General features: G+C 64.6%; 1 protein-coding gene across 2 annotated transcripts in view; it reads left to right on the top strand.

The window, feature by feature from the left end:
* The first annotated feature begins 322 nt into the window (after positions 1-322).
* Positions 323-9,798, top strand: part of FAM222A (family with sequence similarity 222 member A) — a 34,796-nt gene continuing 25,320 nt past the window's right edge. For both annotated transcript variants that reach the window (XM_060192603.1, XM_060192602.1), the window contains exon 1: positions 323-565. The gene's annotated coding sequence lies outside the window, so the exon portion shown is untranslated. The remainder of the gene's footprint in view (positions 566-9,798) is intronic.

Here is a 9,798-nt window from a genome sequence, read left to right as displayed (position 1 = left end):
GTCGCCGATTGGTCCGCCGCGAGGTGGGCGGGGCCGTGGCAGCCGCGGCGGCGCTGCGGGCGCTCGCGCTGTCAGTCGGGCCGGAGCAGAGCAGCGGGCGGGACGGCGGGACCGCGGGGCGGGCGGCTCGGTGGAGCGGCTGTGCGCGCCTGCCGGGAGCCGAGACCGGGCCGCCGCCCGCGGGCTGAGCCCGAGCCCGAGCCGGAGCCCGGGGCCATGCGCGCCTGAGCGCCGCTGCGGCAGCCCGCCGCCCCCAGGCCGCAGGCGCCAGGCCCCGCGCCCCTCCCCCGCGGCCCGGTGCGTCCTCGCCGCCCGCCGCCCGCCGCCCGCAGGTGCGCGCCGCCCAGGACCCGGCCGCGCGGGGCCGCCACAAAGGCCGGCTGCGGCGGGGCGGGGAGCGGGGAGCGGGGCCGCGGCCCGGGAGGAGCCCCGGGCGGAGCCGCCGCCGCAGCCGGGCCCGAGGGGAGGCGCAGCGCCCCCCGCCGGACGCGGGCAGCACAGGCCCCGAGGATGCGGCGCTGAGCCCCGGAGCCCCCGCAGCGCCCCCGGACGGCCTGCTGACCCGGTGAGTCCCGCGGCCGCGCCCGCTCTGGCCCCGCCGGCGGGGTGCGGGGTCGGGGTGGGGGGCCCGCAGGTCCCCGGGCCGCGCGTCTGCAGGCAGGCAGTCACCCACCTCTCGAGCCGACAGACAATGGTGGCAGCTCCGCCATCCCCCCCGCGCGGAACCCCCGGAGTACTGGGAGACACCCCCCCCCGCCGCCGCCCCCCAGGATGGGACACGTTGGGGGCCTGCCCGGAGGCTTCTGCCATCTTCCCGGGGCATCTGCTCGGGCTGTCAGGGGGCCGCTTTGGGAGACGCTCGTCTCTGGGCTGGGGGGAGCCAGGCCCCCTTCACAGCTGCACCCCCAGGGACGTGGGGCTCCTCGTGGGCTTCGCGGGCTGACATCAGACACTGTCACCGGGTCGGGGTGAGGGCGCACCCCCCGGGTGCTGCCTGCTGACCCCAATCCCCAGCGCCCTGTGCGGGGAGGGAAGCGGTGCCAGCTGTCTCTGCCGACCCCCCCCCCATTAGCTTGGATAACCTGGCAGGTGTCTGGGGGTGCCGGGCTCCCTGAGACAGCAACTTTCTGCCAGCAAAGGGGGACCCCCTCCCCACATCCAGAGGCAGGTGGGACTCTCCAGAAAGGTGGGGGGGGGCTCAGCGTGGACCCTACAGAGGAGGTGCTGTTGCCCCCCACCCCATCCAGGCGCCCCCCCTCCCCCCGTTGTCCCACCCCAAGGTGAGGGGACCCGGGTGTCACCAACACCCTCCTCCCAGCTGCCACCCCCCCACACACACGCACACTTTGGAGCTGAGGGCCGGGCAGCTTTCAGGGCTGGGACGGCTCCCTCCTCCCTGCTGGGGCAGCAGCCCTGTTGGCTTGTGACCTCAGAGTCTGCAGGGTTGGGGAGGGAGAAACCACCGCCGTGACCCCTTTCCTGGGATGACAGTGGGGAGCTGTGACAGGTCCTGGGGCCGTTGGGATGAGAAGCTGCTTTGCCAGGCTCTGGGGGCGGGGGGGCGGGGGGAGACTCGCGGCCTCCAGCCCCTGGCGCTGCCACGGGCTTGGCAGGGCTTGGCAGGGATGCCGCGGTGTCGTGAAACATGGGCCCCGGGGACGGGGGACGGCAGAGGGGAGGGGGCCGTGCGCGCTTCTCCAAGATCCCAGCTTAGAGGCAAACTCGCCGTGCGCCAGGGAACCCCTCCCCTCCCCAGGCAGCAAGCGGGGTCTCCGGAGGTTTCAGCCGCAGCCCCTCTGCTCCCTCCCACTACGGGCTCTGAGTGGCGCTGGACAGTGGCACCGTCACTAAAGGGGAAACAGGCGGCAACGGGCCCTGGGCGCCCAGCCGGCCGGCCATGGAGGTTCGGCCCTGAAGGGCCTGGCCCCGGGCCTTCCCCCTCTTCCTGTGGGTGCAGGGCAGACACCCACTTGTTGGGTACACCTCCACCCCCACCCCTGCAGGGAGGAAGGCCTGGGTGGGGGGCTGTGGAGGGATGCTTGCTGTGCTGAAACCGGGTTTGAAGCCAGGCTATTGGCCACTGCAGCCTGGGGTCAGACTGGCCCCTTCCTTGTCCAGCACAGCTCCCGCCTGTGCCTGTGCCCACCCCTCGGGGGTGTGAGGGTCCCACCCAGCCCCCCACTCAGATGGTTGGGAGACGCCAGGAGGGGACCTGTGACCCTGGACTGAAGGGGTCCCCCAGGAGGCAGAGAACACTTGTTGGGGCTGTTTAGCAGGAGAGAGAGTGGTAACTGCACCCCAGCGCTTGTGACTTGACTAATTCCATCTAAGCCCTCGAGAGCTGGGGACCAGACTGTGTGACCTTGGGCCGGTGACTCTGCCTCTCTGAGCTCAGTCCCCTCCCCCAGAGCAGCGGGGGGGGGGGGGAGGGTGGGTGCTGGCTGGGTCTCCCGGCCACCACCCAGGGCACTCACGCTCGGCAAGCACCCGTGACTGCTGGCGGAACTGGGGGAGGGGGAGGAGGGGCCAAGCCCTGGCAGGGCCGCACCCCGGCTTCCCAGTCCCCCCAAATGGAGGAAGGGGCCGGGGGACCTGGCAGCCGTAATCCAACCAGGCGGCTGTGGGTTCCGGGGAGAACACAAAAGCGCCACTTCCGAGCCCCGGCCGCCCGTCGCCCCCGCCGCCTGCATTGTGTTAACCCATTTGCGTGTCAAGAGCCATTGTGCCTGGCTCTCTCCTCGACGCCTGCCCGGCCACCTCCCGCCCGCCTGCCTGCCCGCCCGGCTGGTTGCTAAGTGATTTGCATCCAAGGTAATCACTTTTATCTCGGAAGGATGTCGACTATAATTATAAGCTACTGACATCTTTTGAAATCTGCCTAATGACTATTTTAGTCTGCTGCGGGCTGGGGGCGGGAGGGGGGTTCTGGAGTCTGAGGGGGCAGCGAGGGGGAGGAGTGGGGGGACAGTCCTCACCCACCTGGACGGGGTTCCCGAAGGAGGTTGAGAACAAAAGGCAGGGTGGCTGGCGTGGGGGGACAGGGGTGCCCACCTTCCTGCGGTGGGGGGCCTGTTTCTGAGGAGTAGAGGCTCCTGGGCTGACCCCTTGAGAGCCGGGAGGTGGGGTGGGGGCGCCACAGTCACACCTGGGCATCACAGGAGCTGGCCCTGGTGGGTCCTGTGTGAGGTCTGTGCCACAGCCCAGGGCCCGCAGGTGCTGCTGTACAGGCCATTTCACCAGGGAGGGAGCGGGCACAGAGGTCACAGCCGGAGAGTGGCTGCAGGCCAGTGGGTGGCCAGAATTGGGTGCTGGCCTTCCTCCCTCACCACCTCATGATTCTGCCCGGCAGACACTCCCCCCCCCCCAACCCAGGTCAGAGCTCTGAGGACACTGACAGCCACAGCTCTCGGGAGTCCAGAGTCTGTGACTAACTCCAGCTCTGGACCCAGTAGAGCAGGGCCGGAGCAGAGACCTGCAAAAAAGGGAAGGACTGTAGCCAGTCCTGGAGGGCTTCCTGACAGAGGCGGCTTTTGCTCCAAGGCTGGCTAGATCTACCCTGACTGGAGTGAAGGGGGTGATGTGGGGGTGGGGGGCTTGTGAGGGGACAACCAGGAAGGACACAGGGAGCATAGAAGAGGTTAGAGGGCAAGGAGCAAGGACACGGCATAAAGGTTCTGCAGAAAGACTCTCATGCCTGATGCGCCAGAGTTCCCAGGTTCCATTCCCAGTACCACCATAAACCAAAGATGAGCAGGGCTCGGGGGAAAAAATAATCAAAGTAATGATTCTTGTCAAGAGGTCAGGGCGCTAAAGCAGGAGTGCTGGACGGAGTGCCCTCCCCTCCGGGAGCAAGGGCAGCAGTCACAGCCTCTCGTGGTGGAAGGGGTGTGACTTGAGGGGCTGGGGGCCCAGGAAAGTCCAACCACATTTTCAAAAAATATTTTATTCATTTATGAGAAAGATAGGAGGAGAGAGAAAGAACCAGCCATCACTCTGGTACGTGTGCTGCGGGGATTGAACTCAGGACCTCATGCCTGAGAGTCCGGTGCTCTGTCCACTGCACCACCTCCTGGATCACCAACCACATTTTTTTTTTTTTTAAAGATAGAAATGCACACACCACAGCACTGAAACTTCCTTCAGTGCAGCAGGGCTTGGGCTCGGCCTGCCACATGGCAAAGCAGCACACTGTCCAGGGGAGCTGTTTCCCTGACCCCCGACGGCCTTTGTAGGAGCTCGGACCCCACAGGCTGAGGCCACTCCAGCTCCCGCACCCCCCACCCCAGCTCTGAGTCTTCGGCCGAGTCACTGGGCCTCTCTGGGCCTTGCCTTCCTCAGAGGCCGAGGGGAGGCCCGCGGGCCTGTGCATGGTGTGAGCTGGGGTGCACAGGGAGCTGGGGGCCTCGCTGAGCCCTGCGGAGCTAGGCTGGGGCTTCCAGGCTCCAGTCTCAGTCAAGCCTATGGCCCCAGCAGCTGCTTGGGGCTGGGAGTCCCTGTGGATATGTAGAGGGCACTGGGGAGGTGGCTAGCAGGGAAGCCAGGCTCCCAGGGGCAGGGCCTGGTGGCCTCAGCCTGTAGAAGTGATGCTCGCTCAGAGCTGCACTGCTCAGTGCCAGGCTCGGGGCTGAAGGTGGCAAGGAACCCTGTGTGTGGGCACAGTGCCAGAGATGCACAGTCCCCTCCCCCACTCCCTCCCCTCCATCTCAGCACACTGGGAGATCAGAGGCAGCCAGGGAGGGCTCCCTGGAGGAGAAGACACTAACAGGTGCTGGCTTGAGAGCTTTTTTTTTTTAAATTTATTGGATAGAAACAGCCAGAAATGGGGGGGGAGGGATAGACAGGGAGAGAGACAGACACCCGCAGCCCTGCTTCACCACTCGTGAAGCTTTCCCCCTGCAGGTGGGGAGCAGGGGCTTGAACCCGGATCCTTGCACATTGTAACATGTGTGCTCGACCAGGGGCGCCACCACTGGTCCCCCGGGGCTTTCCTTTCTCACCCCTTTGCCTGTTAAGGGGACCACAGAAATGGGGTGTCAGCGCCTGCTGTCCTCCAGGCTAAGCCCCTTGCTTTGATATCTCATTACCTCGCCTACTCTTATGAGGCTGTAAAGCAGGAGGGCCAAAACTGCCTCTGTTGGGAAGCCCTCCAGGATCTCAAGGTCTCCTTACTCAGCATCCCTGAGGCCTTGCTCCCTTCCACCCAGAATTGGGGTCAGGAGGTGGTGACAGAAGCAGCCCCCAGGGCACTGGACTGGGCGAGGCTGAGGGGACCCCAGACCCACTCTGAGTGGCACGGCCATGACTGCATTCCCTGCCTAGCCCTGACTGGCATGTCCTCTGTCAAATGTCAAGGATGGCCGCCAGGCCTGCCTCCCACCGCCGTGCCCTTGGCAGACATCACCAATCCATCGCCGCCCTCCCCGCGAATTCCTCGCCTGACCTTGGGCTCCTGCCAGGGCTGGACGGGCGGCCCCAATCAGTCAGCTGCCTGAGCATGAGGCCCACCTGCCCACCCTGCCCCTTCCCTGAGGATGGGGCGCTTCTCCAGCCACGTGGGCCAGGGTCCCTGGCATCCCCTCCGCACACGTTCAGTGCCAAGGAGCTTCCAGATGCCCCCGCTGCCACTGGCCTGCCACAGCCCTTGGCTCAGAGCAGTGTCCGGCACACTTGGGGGAGGAAGCACCCAGGAGAGTTTGTTGCTTGAGTAAGTAAAGGGTTGACCATCCCGCCCCACCCCCCAGCTTGAACACCAGGCCCAGGAGATGGGGCCACAGGAATGCACCAGGCAGGCCCCCCAGCCTTGTTCCTGTGCCTGTCCCTATCCCTTCCCAGGGGCCATCCCGCAGCCTCTAGGAGGCCACACCTGGCTGGGGGGAGAGATGTGGCCGGAGAGTCCTCTGGCTCAGGGCAGGGAGAGGAGGCTGCGGGCCGGATATAATTAGTCCGAGGCGGTGGCGGCCGCTCTTGATTTAGCTCTTGAGAACAAGACAGGGATGTTAGACCCAATTAGCGGGAACATCCGCGGAGCCCCAGCAGGTGAGAGAACAAGCTATTTTTATGACTCTCTCCCTGCCCAGGGCTGGGGGCACCTAGGCCTCCTTTCCTCCCATTAACAGTTGTCACCATCTCCAGGTCTCCCAGCCACAGGCTGCCTCCGTCCCCATCCTAGCTGGCCCTGGTGGCTCTGGGGCAGGGAGGGAAACTGAGGCTGAGCTCTGATTCTGCGCCCCGCATAGTGCTCGCTGCGAGGGGCACAGGTACCACCCTCATTCCTGGGCCCCTGATGACCCCCCACCCAGCCTGCCTCGGTTTCCCCCCTGCCCAAGGCTGTAGAGATGCAGAGGAGCCCTGGCAACCCTCCCTGGCACCACCCTTCATTTCCCATCAAGTGGGCAGAGGCTCAGATCCCTCAGCCCCCACCTGCTGGACACCCATCAAGGCTGGCCTCAGGTCCGAGGCCCAGCCTCGGGCAGGAGGTTCCTTTTCGAGGGCACCCAGCCAAGCCCCTCTGCAGTCACCCGGCCCCCCTCCGAGTCCTGTGGGCAGCACCCCCACCCCGGCCCAGCCATGCAGAGTGGGAGTTTAATTGCAAACAGTTTCTATGGATTGTGGGCCCATCTGTGACACCATATGTAAAAGGAAAAAAAATCCCTGTTAAACCATCTTTTCTGCCCAGACCCCCTCCCCTCCCCTCCCCTGACTGAAACGCCTCCCAAGGCTCGGCTGTGGGAACTGGGGTGGTGCTGAGCCCTGGCAGGGCGAGGGGCTGCACAGCTCAGACCCCACTGCTCCCTGGGATTGGGGGCTGCTTGTGGGACCCACAGAGCACTCCTCTGCCCCAGGCTGCCACCAGAGCCCCACTGTTTGTCTGTCTGTCTGTCAGTCTGTCCTCGCCTCAGTCTCCTCCCCAGTGAGATGGGGATAAGAAGGTATCTGCTTGTCTGTCTTCCTTCCTCAATGCAGAGTCTCTGTCACAAGTGTCTTTCTAGGGTCCTTATGTGGCCACTCAGTGGACAGATGGGTGGAGGGATGGATGGATGGATGGATGGATGGATGGATGGATGGATGGATAGATGGACAGTTTAAATTAGTGAGCAAATGAAATAGCCGAAGGACTCTGCGGAAGACCAGGGGCATAGGCCCCAGACATGGGAGAAATCCTGGGTTTTCACATCCTCTCTGTTGATGTCAATGGTACCCAGCCCCCATGAGGATTGCCCCTTCCCACAAGGAGGCCAGAGGAGCCATGCCTCCAGCTGGCCAGGGTCACGGGCACAGAGCTAGCAGCCTGCCTGGGGCGGAGACCCCACAGCCCCGTCGCCACATGAAGCAGTAGCCCCAGAGCCCAGGCCGGCACCGGTGGGTGTCCCCGCAGCCTTTCAGCCTGGCAGCCAGGTGCTCACACCAGGCCTCACGGGGCCTGGTGCCACCCTCCCAGAAAGGTCTCAGGGAGAGGCCCCACACCCCCCACCAGCAGCTCCTGTGTGATCATTAGAACTATTAAAAGGAAGCGCTCACTTGAAACCACGTCAGGCGCGAGCTGTGCTTTGTAAACGTTCACAATTAATGCCAATCAGGCCGGGAAGGAGCCGGCCGGGACGCTGTCTGCTGCCTCGCGTGTCAGCTGCTGCGTCTCCTTTCCTGCAGTCACTGTAAACAGAAGGGGAACTCCGCTCACCCAGGTCCCACGGTGCAGCCTAATTACCCACGCTCTGTGGCTGGGTAATTAGCTGGGGGGCAGGCCGGGGCACCTGGGTCAGGCTGGGGCCAGGGTCTCCTGTCCCGTCCTCCACAGGCCACCTGGCAGCAATGTGCCACTAGCAAAAAGCCCCTCGGGGGAGAAGGGGGTCACCCAGCCCTGGCGGCGAATCCTGGTCCAGCTCCCAGGGTGAGCCGGGTGCCTTGGCTCAGTTTCCCCTTCCCTGGGGTGGAGGCAGTGGTAGGGCCATTCTCCCCACAGCCAGAAGTGAGGGTCCCTGACTGGAGCCTGGCTTTGCACCCGGCTGCCTGGACACTGACCACTACACCATCCGGCTTCACCCTCCCACACCTGCCTAGGAGCCCCCAGCACATAGCAGGTGCTGCACAGACAGACGCTAGGCTGGGACAGTATGGGCTCAGACCCCAGCCTGAGGGGGTGGCAGCTCCCCTGGGGAGCTCACAGGGTACGACCTGACCCAGCCTAGGGACCCCTGCCCACCCCCAATGCTGAGACCCACTCAGAGACCCTGGGGGTCCCAGGCGCCCAGCCCCCCATCACCTGAGCGAACCCCAGCCCTGCTGTGCGTCCACTGTGCAGATGAGAACGGGGCCCAGTGGACCTCTCCGGGACCCCTGGAGCCAAGGGGTCATCTGAGGTCAGGCTGGCAGGGTGGGAGACTCGGCCTTTGTGGAGACAGGGGGCCGATGGGGGACAGCCAGGCGGTGGGGACAGAGGCTCCTTTGTGTGGCTCTCGTGGGGGTGGGGTGCTGCCAGCTGCCACCCTGGGCAAGGGGTGAGGGGCGCCCAGCCTCTGTGCAGGGCCTGTCTCTGCTGTGCAGCTGCGCTGTGGGCCTCCTGTGTGCCCTACGGGCCTCCTACCCAGTGGCCCTGCAGACAAGGGCTGCGTGACCCTGTGGTGGATGGGGACACAGGCCACTTGTGGCGCTCATTCAGCTGGTCAGGGGCCAGGACCAGGCCGGCTGCAAAGTTATTTCCTGGGGCCTGGGAGTGGCACACCTGGCTGAACACGTACATCGCCATGCCCAAGGACCGGGGTTCAAGCCCCTGTTCCCCACCTGTAGGGGGGAAGCTTCACCAGTTGCGAAGCAGGGTTGCAGGTGTCTCTCTATCTCTCCTCCCCCTCAGTCTCTCTCTGTCCTTTCTAATAGAAAAAAAAAAAAGGCCACCAAGGGTGGGGGACTCATATTGGCAGCAATGAGCCCCAGCGGTAACCCTGGAGGAAAAAAAAGTCATTTCTGTAGCACTTCCCCAGTGCCCTGGGGCCTCAGGCTGTGTGGGCCCAGGTGGACACCGGTCTAGACCCTGGGCCAGCAGCTGTCACTCTAGGGGAGACCACACAGGGAGCCCTGGCACCCCCCTCGCCTTAGCTGAAACTGGTGGCTTTGTGGCAGACTGAGCACCTGGCCTGTGTGAGGCCCTGGGTTCGAGCCCCACTGCACACTCTGCTCTTCCACTATATATGTTTTTAAAAGAATAAAAAGAAACTCTCCCCCCAGTGCTGGGTGTGTCTGGCCAGGACAGGGTGAACCTCAGAGAGACAGGCTGCAGGCACCCAGCCACCCAGGAGGTGAGGGGTAGCAGTGACTTCTGGGGAGCCCTGTGGCACCCCTTTTTGACTGGCCTAGGCCCAGCTTCCTGGGTGACTTGTCCAGGGTCCCGGGGTCTCAGGGAGACTACACTTCCCGGAGGACCCAGCCCTGTGCTTTTGTCCTCTGCACACACTTGGGGTCCCTGTGGTGAGCCCAGCCCCTGGGGGCACAGAGCCAGGGACTGGAAGCCCCTCCTTGGCTTCCCATGACCTGACCCCTGGGCCTGTCTGGACAGACAGACTCAGGGACCAGTGGCTGGGGATGGGACAGGGGAGAGGCGGGAGGCGCCCACCCTAGCTCCCAGAACACCTCAGAGCAGAGGTTGACAGACACCTGAGGGCAGGGGACAGTCCTCCCTTGCCCCCTCAGGCCCTGCCCTTCTCTCCCAGGTGGCACTGGGAGCAGAGTGGCCACGGCCTCGTGGTCAGAGGGCTCAGCACCTCCAGAGCTGTTGGTTCTTTCTTCTTCCCAAAGACAAACCAGACC

The sequence above is a fragment of the Erinaceus europaeus genome, chromosome 6 (assembly GCF_950295315.1).
Source record: "Erinaceus europaeus chromosome 6, mEriEur2.1, whole genome shotgun sequence".
In the NCBI taxonomy this organism is placed as follows: domain Eukaryota; kingdom Metazoa; phylum Chordata; class Mammalia; order Eulipotyphla; family Erinaceidae; genus Erinaceus; species Erinaceus europaeus.
Note: the sequence above shows the minus strand (reverse complement) of the source record. Positions and strands in the feature narration are given on the sequence as shown.